This window comes from Apodemus sylvaticus, chromosome 23 (genome assembly GCF_947179515.1).
Source record: "Apodemus sylvaticus chromosome 23, mApoSyl1.1, whole genome shotgun sequence".
NCBI lineage: Eukaryota > Metazoa > Chordata > Mammalia > Rodentia > Muridae > Apodemus > Apodemus sylvaticus.
This window is the reverse complement of record NC_067494.1, coordinates 37,467,536-37,483,187: the sequence shown is the minus strand read 5'-3', so window position 1 is coordinate 37,483,187 and position 15,652 is coordinate 37,467,536. Positions and strand designations below refer to the sequence as shown.

General features: G+C 47.0%; 1 protein-coding gene and 1 pseudogene across 1 annotated transcript in view; one reads left to right on the top strand and one right to left on the bottom strand.

The window, feature by feature from the left end:
- Scaf8 (SR-related CTD associated factor 8) overlaps nucleotides 1-15,652 on the bottom strand; it is a 210,505-nt gene that overhangs the window by 610 nt on the left and 194,243 nt on the right. The window contains exon 22 of the transcript XR_007975252.1: nucleotides 1,789-2,033. The gene's annotated coding sequence lies outside the window, so the exon portion shown is untranslated. The remainder of the gene's footprint in view (nucleotides 1-1,788; nucleotides 2,034-15,652) is intronic.
- On the top strand, nucleotides 6,092-15,276 carry LOC127673725 (pantothenate kinase 3-like; annotated as a pseudogene).

The window sequence follows — 15,652 nt, the reverse complement described above, 5'->3', positions numbered from 1 at the left end:
GGCCTGAGTTTAGAGTGACAGGAGACAAAGACAGAGAGTCATGCAAAAGCCAGCCACACGAGGGCCTACAGGGATGTGAAGAGCTTAGGACATTAATCCATCAACAGATGGCAGCCCCACAGAAGGGTCTAAGTGCCAGTCTGCTGTCAACTGGACAGTACATTCAAGAAGCCTCTACTTGGGAGACTACTGGGAAACCAGACAACACCAGTGCTCAGGACAGAGTTGAGCTTGGATACCTGGAAATAACAGGTGTGTAGAAATTGTGTCTAGCCATCACCTGGCTGCGAGGTCCTAGGGATGAAGAGGACACTATGGGATGAAGAGACATAGAAAAGGTGAAGGCACGTTAGCAAAGAGTACTGGGAAAGGGCCAGAGAGGAGAGAGACGCAAGGAGTGGTACTGAGGCAGTATTATGTTCACCAGTCAGTTCGTCAGCTTGCCCCAGGAACAAGCATCCGCTGTTGATGCTAACTTCACATTTCTACACTGGCAGGGGGAAGGACAACATGAAGGACTGTCCCACACTCCTGATCACCTCCTCGAGTCACAGCCATCAAGGCACCCGAGTCACCCAGTTAGGCAACCTGAGCTAAAAGTTAAAGGAGACTAGCTCAATGCCACCACGAGTAGCCACTCTGACATCTCCTTTTGCAGACCCTTTCTGCTTAACTTACAGAGTTCAGGGAAAGAGAAAGCCAAGGTGCTCTCTTATCTCTGGTAACTCAGAACAATTCCTGGCACATAGAATGTGCTTGGAAGGACTGGAGAGATGGCTCAGTGGGTTAAGAGCACTGACGGCTCTTCCAGAGGTCCTGAGTTCAATTCCCAGTAACCACATGGTGGCTCACAACCATCTGTAATGGGATCTGATGCCCTCTTCTGGTGTGTCTGAAGACAACTATAGTGTACTCATATACATAGAAAATAAATAAATCTTTTTTTAAAAAAGAATATGTCTGGAAGTATTTGCACAACAAGTTTTGTTCCTATAACTTGCTCCAGCCTAGGTCGAGCATGGTAGGTCGCGTGCATAATCCAAGCACTCAGGAGACAGAGACAGACGGATGGAGAGTCTGAAGCCAGTCTGGGCTGCATTAGCAAGATTCTATCAAGAGGAAGGGGGAGAGAAGAGAGAGAACACACAGGAATTAAACAAGATGCTCTCTATACTGTTCAGTGTTTTGTTGGACGTTCTGATCACAGGACACTAAGCCAACAGCATTAACACGGAGACAAACCTTCCCTGACCTCCATGCAAAGAGTTTCCTTAAGACACTTTGCTCCCTTTTGGAAGCAAAAGTGATAGGATTTTTGTTTCATTGCTTCTGCTGCTTCTCTCTCAGCACCTGAAATATCTTTCCGCCATGTAAACCCTCTGCCTCAGCATGAACATTGTTAACACAGAAAGTACACATATGTGAGCACACACACACACACACACACACGTTAATCCCACAGGAAATGATTGAGTTGAATTCCTTTCTCCTGGGAGCTCAGATATGTTCTGATAGCCTGGTTGTAGAAGACACCAGGATCCCCTCCAGGGCTCCTTGTGTTAAGATATGTTTTTCCAGGGCTGATGTGGTGACTCAGTGGGTAAAGGTGATTGCCGCCAAGGCTGACAACCTGAGTTCAATCCCCAAGCCTCCAATGGCAGAGAGAGGTGGGGGGGGGACAACTCCAGAAAATTCCCTGGCCTCCACGCACATGCACACACTCTAAATCAGTCAATTGTCAATCAGTTTTAAACCGCTTTTCCATTCCTCGATGCCAAGGACACTCACAGGCTAACGTGCAGCCTCCCTTCCGGGACCCTGGGAACATAGGAAGCGGGTGACAGCTGTACTGACTCTAGGTCAGCCATCTGTTGGGCACAGCTGGGCAGCTCTGCCAATGGATCAAGCTGATTCTGCAGAAGCTGAGCTCTCTGAAGAGCAACCTCTCCTTTCTGGGGATGAATGGCCAAATGCGGATGGGTCTCCTGGCTACTTTGGGGCTTGGATGGATCACTTGACTGTGTCTCCAGTCCCTGCAAGAAAGAAAGATGGCAGTTTAGTTGGAGTCTCAAAGTAGCTGATTTTAGCCCCAAGTCTGTTCTGCCTTCTCTTGCCTTCAGTATATATATACTGTGTAGCTGGGCCATATAGCCAGGCATTTGTGAATTCGTGCATGGGAAAGAGTCCTCTTTTCTTTCTCAGAGACTTATTTAGCAGTTTCCCTCCTTCTGGCTGACAAGGCACTAGGATCTCATTTATGTTTCCTTCATGGGCTACTGAAAAAAATAAATTCAGGGCCGGAGAGATGGCTCAGTGGTTAAAAGCACTGACTGCTCTTCCGAAGGTCCCGAGTTCAAATCCCAGCAAGCACATGATAGCTCATAACCATCAGTACAGCTACAGTGTACTCATATACATTAAATAAATAAATAAATATTTAAATATTTAAAGAGAAAAGAAGACAATAAGTGCATCATAAAATGCCACCATCCTATGAAGAAAGGCTCATGCTTTGTCCCAGGATGCCTGGAGCAATGTGACACGACACTACAAGCTCCACGCTCAGAAACTCTACAACCAATTTAAATGAAAACACACGATGTTTCCAATACACTTAGGATTCGTGTTGGGCTGCATTCATGTGGCTCAAAGGCTTCAGGTTGAACCCATCTGAGGCCCTAGGCCATTAAAGGCTCAGATTCATTACTGCCATCGAGAAGCCTCTCCACCCAGAACCAGGACCATCCCTACCCTCTCCCTGATGGGAGAGCAGTCCCGGGCAGCTCAAGGAAAAAAACAGCAGATCTTAGCAGCTGCTAGGAAAAGGCATGTCATTCTTGTGTGTGTGTGTGTGTGGGGGGGTGTATTTTATTTATTTTTATTTTTTAATATATATTTTTATTTTCTATATTTTTTGTTTACAATCCAAAAGCTTTCCTCTTTCCCAGTCTCCCCTCCTCCCCATATGTCCCATAAGTCCTCTTCTCTCCATCCATTCTCCTATCTTTCCCCCTCCCTTTTCTCTGTCCTGGTACTCCCCTACAATGCTGGATCAAGCCTTTCCAGGATTAGGGCCCTCTTCTTCCTTCTTCATGGAAATCATTTGATATGCTAATTTTATCTTCAGTATTCAGATTATTTCTATTTTTATTGGATATTTTCTTTATTTACATTTAAAATGTTATCCACTTTCCAGTCTCCCCTTTGGAACCCCCTATTCCATCCCCCCTTCCCCTGTCTCTAGAAGGGTACTACCCCACCCACCCACTCACCCATTCTTCCTGCCCCGGCACTCCCCTACAGGGGGAGCATCAAACCCCTCAGGCTATCACCAAGGAAGTAATCGTGCCAGGCTATAGGCAGTGAGAATCTTCTGGTGTCCCCTCACACCAAGCCAAATAAACAAGGAGGTTGGCAATGACAAACACGAGAAAGCATACATCGGCAGCAAGAAGCAGTCCTGGGACAAAGTCTGTGGGGCTGCGCCTCAGCTAGCGCACCCATTGCAGCTGAGTAAGGTGGTGGGCCGTCTCTAGGGAGCTCACTTGCCCGCTGCATCTCTTCCTGACGGCATCCACATCTCACAGTTGGTGGAAACCTCTGGGAAGGATTAGGAGGTGTGGCCTTGGAGGAGGTGTGGCCTTGGAGGAGGTGTGGCCTTGGAGGAGGTGTGGCCTTGGAGGAGGTGTGGCCTTGGAGGAAGTGTGGCCTTGGAAGAGGTGTGGCCTTGTTGGAGGAGGTTGTCACTGGGGTTGGACTTTGAGGTTCAAAAGCACAAACCATCCATTTCCATCTCTCTCTCCCTCTCTCTCTCTTTCTCTTTCCCTCTCTCTCTTTCTCTCTCTCTCACTTTCTCTCTCACTCACTCATGCTCTCTCTCTCTCTCCCTCCAACTTATGGGTCAGGATTTAAAGCTCTCAATTACTGCTCCAGGACCAAGCTATGATGGTTGTCCTGGCTGGTTTTGTTTGTCAACTTGACACAGGCTGGAGTCATCACAGAGAGAAGAGCTTCAGTTGGGGAAGTGCCTCCATGAGATCCAGCTGTAAGGCATTTTCTCAATTAGTGATCAAGGGGGTAGGTACCCTTGTGGGTGGTGCCATCCCTGGGCTGGTAGTCTTGGGTTCAAGAGAGCAGGCTGAGCAAGCCAGGGGAAGCAAGCCAGTAAGAAACATCCCTCTATGGCCTCTGCATCAGCTCCTGCTTCCTGACCTGCTTGAGTTCCAGTCCTGACTTCCTTTAGTGATGAACAGCAATGTGGAAGTGTAAGCTAAATAAACCCTTTCCTCCCCAACTTGCTTCTTGGTTGTGATGTCTGTGCAGGAATAGAAACCCTGACTAAGACAATGGTCATGGACTGACACACTGAAACTGTAAGCAAGCCCCCAATTAAATGCTTTCTTTTATAAGTTGCCTTAGTCGTAATATCTCTTCACACTCAGAGCAGTCGCTTGAGCAGACAATTTTAAAGAGAAAAAGCAGAAAATGTAGTCGAAAGCTAATTCTCCAAGTCTTGCAAATGATCGCCTTCCCTCCTCTTTCCCACCTCGACCCCTGTTCCCTCAGCAGGGCCATGTGAGGATGTTTCCTAAGACTTCTGTGCCATTTTACATGTTTCCTATGTGGAATCCCTTACTAAGGACAGACAAACAGCCCACTCCACACAAACGAGCAGCTCCGGGAGAGACAAAGCTGACACTCCAGACTAAGAAGTTGTCACTCTCCTCTCCTTCCTATCCCACACCACTTTATCTGGTACCTGCAAATGCCTGCTCAGCTGGCAGTGGCTGCAACGAACTGCTAGCCCCATGGCAAATTCCTCAAAAAGTCTGTCCCAAGTCATCATTTGTGGTAGAAAAACTCAGTGTGAAGTTTTGTTTTATTATGTTTGGTTTGGTCTCTTTGAGTCAGGGTGTCGTGTAGCCCAGGCTAGCCTCCAAGTCACTACTATAGCTGCAGATGGTCATGAACTCCGGATCCTCCTGCATCTCTATCCCAACTGCTAGGATTAGACACCTGGCTTTTTCTTTTCCCCAAGACGGGGTCTCATGTAGTCTAGATTGGCCTCAAGTTCATTATGTAGCCAAGGATGGCCACAAACTTCTGATTCTCCTGCCTCTACCTTGCATGTGCTGATAGGACAGGCATGGATGACCACGGTTAGAGCCCAGGGATCCCTGTCTCCTAGTCAAGCATTCCACTAACCCGTGCTACATCTCAGCCCAAAACTTCATCGAAATACACTTTTCTTTCTTTGTTTCTGTGGTTTGTTTTTAAAAGAAATTGGGTTTCACTGTGTCACCGAGGCTGACTTCGAACTTTTTGGCTTGTGTAGGTTTCAGCCTCCGCCTCCTAAACTGTTTGGGACCATCGACACATGCCACACCGCACCCAGTACAATTTTCCACAACGAGAAAAGTTTACCGTGTTTATTTTTATCTATTTAGGTGCTACAGACAAAGCTGCTAAGCACACCTTCTGCCACTGAGCAACATTCCCAGGCAGAGAGTCCTATGTTGATTGAAAAGGAGGCCTAGGTGGACTCACCTCTCTCTAAGTGTTAGCATTCTGCCTAAACTCCAACCCAGTTGCCTGGCAACAGCCACATAGGCCGGATCCACTATAAAAGGGGCTTCTTGCCTCTCTCTCTCTCTCTCTCTCTCTCTTGCCTCTCTTACTCTCTTAGCATCTCTCTTGCCCTCTTGGGCTCTTCCCCTCCCCCTCTCTCCACGTGGTCATGGCCAGCCTCTACTTCTCTACTTTCTCCCTCTCTCTGCCTTTCTCTGCCTCTACTACCCTCTTAAACCCGCCCCCCTATGCCCTGAATAAACTCTATTCTATACTATACCGTCGTGTGTGTGGTCCCTCGGGGGGAAGGGATGCCTCGGCATGGGCCCACTGAGGCACCCCCTTCCCCCACACCTCACCACACACCCCATAGAACATATCTCCATTCTCTTTGCCTTTCTATTAACACATCACTAAGGAATGAGATCACTCCAGCTCACAGTTCCTAACAATCCCCGACAAGAAGTTGGTGGGACTAAGAGGCTGTGCTCCAGCCCTTACACACTTAGTCAAGGCACTGAGGATGCGGCCAAGCTCACCCAATGGTGAGGGAAGCCATGGGGGAGAAATCCCTCTCCTCCTCACAGTGAAAGAGGGGTGATAACAGAAAGTCTATAAAGAAGGGTCCTGGCGGAACATAGGGGGCCCCCAAGTATAGAGGCTCACCGTTAGCCTGAGGGCCTACCAGCTTGTGCTAAGAAAACATACAATTGAACAAGGGAATGGCTCGGGGTCAGAAGAACCTCAACCCTTCTACCTCCAGTGTCTCCTTCATCTATGACTTCTGCAAAAGGCTCCATATTAGTTTTACTTTCCCATCCGATAGTTTTATCAGTGCAAAAGTGATCATGGGAGCTGAGGATGTAGCTTAGGTGGTAAATGCTTGCATGAGGTCCTGGGTTCAATCCCCATCACTGCATAAAGTGGTTGTGGTGAGCTACCAAGGCCAAGGCCTTCTTGGGTCCATCCTCAGCGCTTCCTTTAGATCCCAGGCAAGAAAAATCAGGAAAGAAACCGCTTCTAGCTTTAGCTGGAAACTTGTAGGTCTGAGGCAAGGGACTATTAGTGTTTTCATTGAAAAGCTGACCTTTTCTCCTTGAGAACACCAACGGCAGGCAGCTGACCACGGGAATCTCAGACCCACTCAGAAGCTATGAACACTTGCGGGATGAAGGATTTCCATAGCCAGAGGACAGACAGACCCTGAAAATAGTGGTTTACACAGGAAGACACTCATCACTCAGGGTCATTTCAGCAGTTCCCTTCCCACTGAGACCTTGGCCTGAGTTTTTTTCCCCCCTTCTGCAAGGTATACATGATTATTTTGTGTATCTGTTTCTTGGTTAGTATAAATCTTGACTCAGGCCAGTTTCAGCTAGCTTAATCAAGCCAGGAGTAGATATGCAAAGGGCTCCAGGTGCTTGCAAGACATGTGTACATGAGGTGAAGGATGTCAGAGTGGTTGCCAATTTGGGGAATCTTCACATGGAGAGAGACAAGTCATCACACTGTGCACAGAGGGTCACGTAAATCGTAAGGTGACATGTGTCAGCCTTGTAAGGAAAATCGATGCACCAAGTCCAAGCTTAATATGAATTATGAGAGTGGGCATACAATTGTCTTTCTCCAGATCCGGACTTAGCATGCCAGTCTGTTCACAGCTAGTAGACTGTATTATTTTCTAGGATTTCCAGAATAAACTGTAGCCGGCAATAGGAACATATTGCCCCACAGCTCTGCAGGCTAGCAGTGTGATACCTGGGTGCTGGCTTTGTTCTGACCGATGCTCCATGGGACAGCCTGGGCTGTGCATTGCTCTTGACCTCTGGAAGTTTCGGATGACTCTTGATGTCCCTTGGTTGGTAGATAAATCACTCCAGTCTCTGTCTCTGCAGTCACGAGGTGCTCCTCTTTCTACATGGTCTGTGCAAGCCCTGTAGCCCAGAGCTCCACTCCAGGCCCTGGTCTGGTTTCTAGACTCCTACTGACCATTCAGGAGCCCTGCCCATCTCCCTAGCCCTCTCTTCTCTTCAAGTGGAAATGCAGCGAGCTGAGAGCAGAGGCAAAGTGTTCTTTTGGTTTTGTCTGTTTGTTTTGCAGCAAGGTCTCAAACTCACTGAATAGTCATGACTAGCTTTGAATGTCTAATTCTCTTCCAACCTCCTGAGTGCTGAGATTACAGACATATGCCACCAGACCAGGATTTTCTTTTCTTTTCTGTTTAAAAAAGAATTCATGTCCCAAAGAGGCCCACAGCCTCTCAGAACTAACGCTGAGGATCCTGTTTTGATATCCCCAAATGTGGTCTCCCCTGTTCTCATGTCCCCATTCTAGTCCACAAGGCCCGACTGGGAAATCACAGGACAAATCAGAAGAGGAACCATCTATCTCTTCTTCCCCTTATCCAGGTCCTTACCTGGTTCTAGCCCTGAAAATGAGGTAATCTTGGTGAGTACCCACAGAACAGTGTGGCCCCCCCTTGGTCTGAATAACACCCTTGGGGAACCCACCCTTAACACAGAAGGACAGCTTACTTTGTCCAATCTTTCTGAAATGAAAAACGAATGAGACTGCAAATGAAATATCAAGTGCACACACTGCATGGGTGTCCAGTTGTTACAGAGCAGCAGGAAAGGCATGGTTGAAGAGGGACCCCAGCCTGCAGCTTCTGTATCCCAATGGTATCTGACAGCAACAATGTTCCAAGACAGTCGGGGGGGGGGGGTGGGGGAGTGATATCTCCACCAACTACATCCAATAAAAGTCTGGCCTGGGAACAGAGGCTGTGAAGAAACAATTAATTCAAAAAACAAACTGTTGCAGTCAGGGGGGGGGGGGAAATAAGGCAGAGCAGCCACTGTAACCAAGAAGATATCCAAACAGTTAATGCACACAGAAGACACTCCAAGGAGGAGCTGGAGAGATCCCCTCCTCCCCAATACCACCCCACCCCCCATCCCAAGAAAGGCTCGCAAAAGGGATCACAAACAGAAGATCCTCAGAAGCAGGGTCTAGGCGCTCCAGCTCCCAACCAAACATCTTCATTAACTCCTACTGCAGCCAATCAACAAAGACATTACCACGCCCCAGAGACGGTAGAATTTACAGCACTCTTTTGTTCAACAAGGAAAACACTAAGTCTGCAAATTCCTCCTCTGTGCCCAGCCCAAGGGCCATGGCTATCACTCCAGATCTGATCCTGCTGCTGCCTTTATCCCTGTTGTTTTGGAATTCACCTGCTGCCTAGAAACCTCTGGGTGTTGGCAGCTGCTCTTTAACACCAAGTCCATTCCCCGAGGTGTCGCTCCAGAGAGGCGAGGTCCACACCTTGCCTTCCATTTCTTTTCTTTTCTTTTGTTTTTGTTTTTGTTTTTGTTTTTTTGCGGCTTCTAAACTACTCCATCCTTGGCGTATTCACCTTGAGGAATAGTAATTGCTTGAAATCATCTTCTGTCAGATAGTGATGCATTCTTTCCTTCTGAGTCTCGAAAGATGATGGAGGTGGGCAGGAAATGAAGTTTGGCCTAGTCATTTATTTGTTTGTTTGTTTTTGTTTGTTTCATGTGTGTTTGTTTTCCAAGTCAGAATCTCACATAGACCAGATTGGCCCTGGGCTTTCTATGTAGCTGAGGACACTCTTAAGCCTTGCACTCAACTCTTTATTTTTATGTTTTGCAATAGGGTCTCACTCTATAGCCCAGGCTGGCCTGGAAGCAACTACCTAGCTCAGGTTAACCAAGAAGCAACTACCTAGCTCAGGTTAGCCTGGGAGCAACTGTCTAGCCCAGGCTGGCCTGGAAGCAACTACCTAGCCCAGGCTGGCCTGGAAGCAACTGTCTAGCCCAGGCTAGCCTGGAAGCAGCTACCTAGCTCAGGCTGGCCTGGAGCTTACCACATCCTTTCTGTCTTAGCCTCCTGAATGTCAGGATTACAGATGTAAGTCACTAAGCCCGTCTTGATTTAGTTGTTTTAATAGAAGAACGTGTCATGTTTAAATTGCATTACATGAGCACGTCACTGAACACGGCAGTTTGCCTGAACTTGGCATGCACTCCAGCATGTCTCTTGTCTAGGGCTCCAGACTTTAGGGCAAGGACTATCGGGGGCCACTTAAAAAGCATGAGCAATTTGAAATTTCTGGAAGTAACTACTGCTCAAACGGTATTTTTAATTTATTTGTACAAAAAAAAATCTCTTTTCCGGGGCCTCCTTCAGCTGTACAGTCTTCTGATGAAAGTTTGGCCCGTGGGTTCCAAACCTGGGAGCTGAAACAGTCTTCTCGTGAAGTCAGGAACCCGTGTTCCTCCTTCGTGCACACGCAGCTCATGATCCTGTTGTCTTTTAAACATTAACTCCTTGCTATGTAGTCACAGTCAGGCACCGAGCGAGACCCTCCCTCCCCACCACGAGCACCAAGGCACAGCTCCTGTGAACTCGGAGAAAGTTCTGGTCTAGAATAGCAGTATACTTGGGGTCCTGCTCCTTCTCCAGACCACTGCCGGGAGCCGAAGCAAGCCTGACAGTTTTCACACAGCCACAGCTTGGCAGCCTCAGGCCATGGTTCTGTCGAAGATCTTGGCACAGTGAGAACGGCCTCAGGGATGCTTTGCAGAGAATACCGTTTTACATCAGAGGGGAAATGGGTGATTCTGTTTCGGGTTAAAGCATCACATGGCAACCCAGGGCTTTCTTCCTTTGTTTCCTGGCTGATCCACAACTACGAAGCCTTCTTCTATCTTCTGATTACTTGTGTGTTTACTTCCACAGTGCTGAGGAGGAGCAAGACTGGGGCCTACTGAGCATGCGCTCCATCCGGATGAGCCAGATCACTAGCCCTGCAGTGATTGAATAAATGGAGACCGAGACCGGTGTGCCTGTTGACCGTGGAAAGAGGGCAACAAGGACATCAGACACGGAAGGAACGTGAGGTAGGTAGAGGGCTCGCTGGGCACGCAGAAATCCCAGGGTTCAATGTCCAATTCAGGATATAAAAAGGCCTGGGGAATCCCAGCCTGCAATCTCAGTGCATGCGAGGAAGAGGCGGGAAGATCAGAAGTTGAAGGTCATTCTCAGTTACGCAGTGAGTTTGGGGCCAACCTGACACCCATGAAGGAGGCTCTCTGTCCAAACAAACAAAAGAACAAAAAACAAAACAAAACAACAGATGTGCAAGCCATCTCTATCAGATGATAGAGATGGGAGGGCGGCAGAGCATTCTGGGAAATGGTCGACTTGTACCCAGCTTCTTTGTGGGAGCCCTGAGGAGACTCGGGAGCCCTGTGGATATGGTGCTACTTGGTGTTAGGACTCTACCACGTGGTCCTTGCCTGCATGACAAAGCGTGATGTTCTCAGCATTTGTATCGAGGTGATACAGCACAAGTTCACTGAGATGAACTCTGGAGCCAGAAGCCATTCTGTTACTTTTAGCTGTCTGACTTAGGGCCAGTTAGCCCTCTGAAACGTCGGTTTTTCTCATGTACAAAGTGGGACTAGTACCATTGATGAGGGGTGTGTGTTTGTGAGTGTGAGCGTATGTATGTATGTGTGAGTGTGTGTATCTATGTGTGAGTGTGTGTCGGTTTGTCTGTGTGTGAGTGTATGTGTGACTATGGGTGAGTGTATGTGTGTGTGTCTGTGTGCATGTGATTGTGTGAGTATACAAGTGTGTGATTGTATGTGTGTGTGCCCCTTGTGAGTGTATTTCTGTGTGGGGGAGTGTGTTTGTGACTGTGTGTATGTGTGTGAGAGTTTGCAAGTGTGTGGCTATTTGTGTCTCTTTTTGTGAGTGTGTGTAACTGTGTATGACACTGTGTATGACTGTGTCTGTGTGTATCTGTGTGTGATTGTGTGTGTGTTTGTGACTATGTGTCTGTATCTATGTGTGATTGTGTCTGTGTGTGATTGTGTGTGTCTGTATGTCTGTGTGTGTGACTGTGTGTGTCTGTGTATATCTGTGTGTGTGTCTATGTGTGACTGTGTGTGTCTCTGTGTATCTGTGTGTCTGTATGTGTGTCTGTGTGTGACTGTGTGTCTGTGTGTATCTGTGTGTCTATGTGTGTGTCTATGTGTATCTGTGTGTCTGTGTGTGTGTCTATGTGTGACTGTGTGTGTCTGTGTGTATCTGTGTATGAGAGTGTGTACTGGAGATTGAATCTAAGGCTTCTCATGTCCTGTGCAAGCCCTCTCCCACTGAACTACATCCTCAGACCTTTTTGTATTTTTTACATTGAGACAGGGTCTCACTAAGTTGATCAGGCTGGGCTTGAACCCACTCTGTAACCTCAGGAAGCTCTTGAACTTGAGATCCTCCTGCCACAGGTATCTGGGACCACAGGCATGCACCACCAGGCTGGATTTCATAACATTGTCGGCAAGGGTCGTTACAAACACAAAAAACCTTTGTTCATCCCCATGGCCTGCAGGAAATATACACTTAAAAAAGATTAACATTTCTAGTGTTTAATATAAAGGTTCTCCAGATTATAAATAAGTTTTATATATAACTTGCCACACATATGGACCTTCTGGAATTTTCAAGGTTTTAAAAGAGGCAACTCGTTAATATATAAATAAACTGGCCTGCATGGGCTCTTAGAAAATGGCATTGTAGAGCACTGTGTCCCTGCTATTTCCAAAGTTTTCTTTGCAAGTGGGAAACATTCCTTTAAAGTCACACAACTGCGCCCTCAATACAATACGCCCCTCCCCACATCTGCATTTGCATATCTCCTGGATCTATTTAGTCTCTCTGCAAAAAGCTTCCTTAATTACATGAAATTAATCATTTATGTGTAGCAAGACCGTACCAGGAGGGAGAAGTCAGGCTTTCGGCCTCTCAGGAAGTGCTCTGGAAAGGCCTGGGATCAGAAACAGGAAATGCCTGGTTGCTGTGAGTGGCTCTGGTGTGGCTTGCGCTGGGTTTCCACGTCTAGGGAGGCTGGGCAAGCAGGGGTGTGTCTTCCTCACAGACACAATGGATTGCTTCCATTTCTGCAGAGCTCTGAAAGATGTTTGAAGGAGCCTCTGTGAACACCCCGGCCCCACGGAGAAGCCTCTGAGAACATCCCCCCCCCCCCCCCCACACACACACACACAGCCTCCTCATGGCTGGTGTGATTTAGTTCATCATGAAAAGGCTCACTGCAGACTCCTTGGATGTTACTTTATTCTAACCATGGAGTAGAAAGCAGCGTTCTGTGATTTGTTTTCACTTGGCAATTATGACCTAGAAGGCTCTCAGGATGAAGAAATATATGTGGAAGACTAGAGTCTCTGACGCACAAGGAGCAAGATGGCAGGGAGGCCTGCCTCACACCTGAGCTCTAGAGAGGTTCTGTCCTCCCTGCACATTGTGGTGCGTCTGAGAAGAGCCAACCAACCATTCAGCATCTCCCTGGGGAAGAGACAAAAGTGTGCATCTTCTTCTCAGAGACCCACCCACAAACTAGAATTAAAACTCTATTCAGGGTCTGGAGAGATGGCTCAGCAGGTAAGAGCACCAACTGCTCTTCCAGAGGTCCTGAGTTCAAATCCCGATACCCACATGGTGGTTCACAACTATCCATAATGAGATCTGACACTCTCTCCTAGTGTCTGAAGGCAGCTACAGTGTACTTGCATATAATAATAAATAAATCTTAAAAAAAAAAAACTGTATTCACACCAGAGTATGGTGGTGCATGCCACCATAGCACTGGAGAGGGTGAGGCAGGGGGATTGCCTCTAACGCAAGGCCAGCTATACAGTTGAGACCAGCCAGGGCTACATATCAAGATCATGTCTCAAAAGAGAAAAATGCATTCTGTCTGAGGAGTGTCTTAGTCAGGGACGACGTGTGTAGAATATAGAAAACGATGGATCTGAACCCAAACACAGAACAGGAAAAGCTGAGCTGAGTCTGTGGAGGAGAGCTCAGCAGGGAGACTTTACCTTAATAGAGAGACTTCCTAAAAGTAAAAGTAATCCTGAAGTTAAAGCCAGGTAACAGGGGCAGGAGAGATGGCTCAGTGGTTAAGAGCACTGACTGCTCTTCCAGAGGTCCTGAGTTCAAATCCCAGCAACCACATGGTGGTTCACAACTATCCGTAATAGGTGTGTCTGAAGATAGCTACAGTGTACTTAAATATAATAAATGAATAAATCTTTTTTTTTTTAAAAAGAAAGCCAGGAGACCCCTGCCCCAAGATAGGTAGTCATTTCAGAGAAGTTCTCAAGTTGCATTGATGGACCAAAGAGGACTTTTTTAAAAACAGAGTTGGGGTTAGTCAATATACTTTAATACTGGTTTAAGCTTGAGGATGTAGAAAGAGAAGCACCCAGAGATAGAAAGACTGAAGAGAAAATTTAGTAGCTATATCTTGTTAGGGTAGTGCAAATAACACTTTAGGGACCAGGGCCTTTTGTTTGGAGTGGCTGATACGGACCACGGAGAGGAGAGTTCCGTGGCCTACCCTAGCTCTAGGCCACCTCTTGGGGAGTTATGGGGTACACTGTGGGTGCCCTTGGCCTCAGATGCAGCTATCCCACCCTAGGCCTGAGGGGAGGAACCGCTTGGGCCTCTCAGCACGGCTCCATCAGCTAGGGAGTATTCCCCTCTTCTCTGAGCTCTGCACGTGAGGCTACCTCAGGCTGCCGGGCTGCTCAGATCAAGGATGCCCAAACACCTTCTTTCCCATGGTTTGGCATGGACACTGGAGGGACGCTGGTAAAGCTCTCATGTTCTGAACCTACTGCTATCACAGCAGAGGAAGAGTAAGAGGAAGTTGAGAGGCTAAAAAGTATTGGGAAATATTTGACCTCTAACGTAGCATACGGATCTACGGGTATCCGGATGTACATCTTGAACTGAAGGATTTAACACGTTTTGGACGAAGAGGACACTTGCACTTTATCAGATTTCCAACCCAGGGCCTGCCTACTTTTATCCAGATGGGGAGAGAGAAAAATTATTCAACCCTGCTTACAAGTCCAAGAAAGATTTTTGCACAGTTGGAAACCTCCACCTGCACAAACCGGGTGAGCTTGAGTGCCCTGGGAAGGGCTTGCTGTATACAGAGTCCATACAGTCCATGGCCGAGCAGAATGCTATTACTTTGCTAATGCCTCAGAACCTGAACAATGCCAAAAGATGACTTTTAACCTGGAAGATATCCACTGCTGGTAGGGAATATCGGCTCAGGAGTCAGTATTTTAGCAGTCCATCCCAAAGACAACTATAAATTATAAGAGGGACTGGGAGAAGCCTTGGAGGGGTCACCTTTCTTGGTTTATGCAGTTTATTGACTGGCTGTGAAGGTTTTGAAGAGGCTCTGGAAATGGCATATGAAGGTGACAGCACCCAAGCTGATAGGCTGGTCGGCGATATTTATGGAAGAGATTATGAAAGATTTGGTTTGCCAGGTTGGGCTGTGGCATGTAGTTTAGGTAATGTGATTTATAAGGAGAAACAAGAAACTATTAGTAAAGAGCGTCTGGCAAGATCTACCTTAGTTATTATCGCCAATAACATTGGTTCTGTGGCACGAAAGTGTGCTGTTAATGAAACAATAAATTGAGTTGTCTTTGTTGGAAACTTTTTACACGTCGATACTCTCTATGAAACTTTTGACATATGCTTTGGATTACCGGTCAAAGGGTCAATTGAAAGCGTTGTTTCTAGAACTTTGGAGCTGTTGGCGCACTTCTTGGACTGCCAAATTTCAGCTAAAACAATGAAAATCTTTACTAAGAGATGTCACCCAGGAGGAACTGATCCAGAAACCACATTCATCATTTGTCACTGGGAACCAAAGGAGAAAGAGTAACGCTATCTGTGTTCATTTTAAATGTCAGAACGGTAAGCTCGTGAGCTTTGCCGCACGGAAAGACCTGTAACGGGACGTATCCCTCCTTGATGTCCCCTTGTATGTGTAGATAGCCAGCGTTCCATCTTAAATGCAATACAGCCTGACTGCTGAACTTTTTCCAATGACTTCCTATTTATTTGATACAGCCAACATTGTAGTACTCTGTGCTCAGACACAAATCTTAAAATCCCAGAAACGTTTGTTTATGCAAAATGATTGATTCCAAATAAAAAAGAC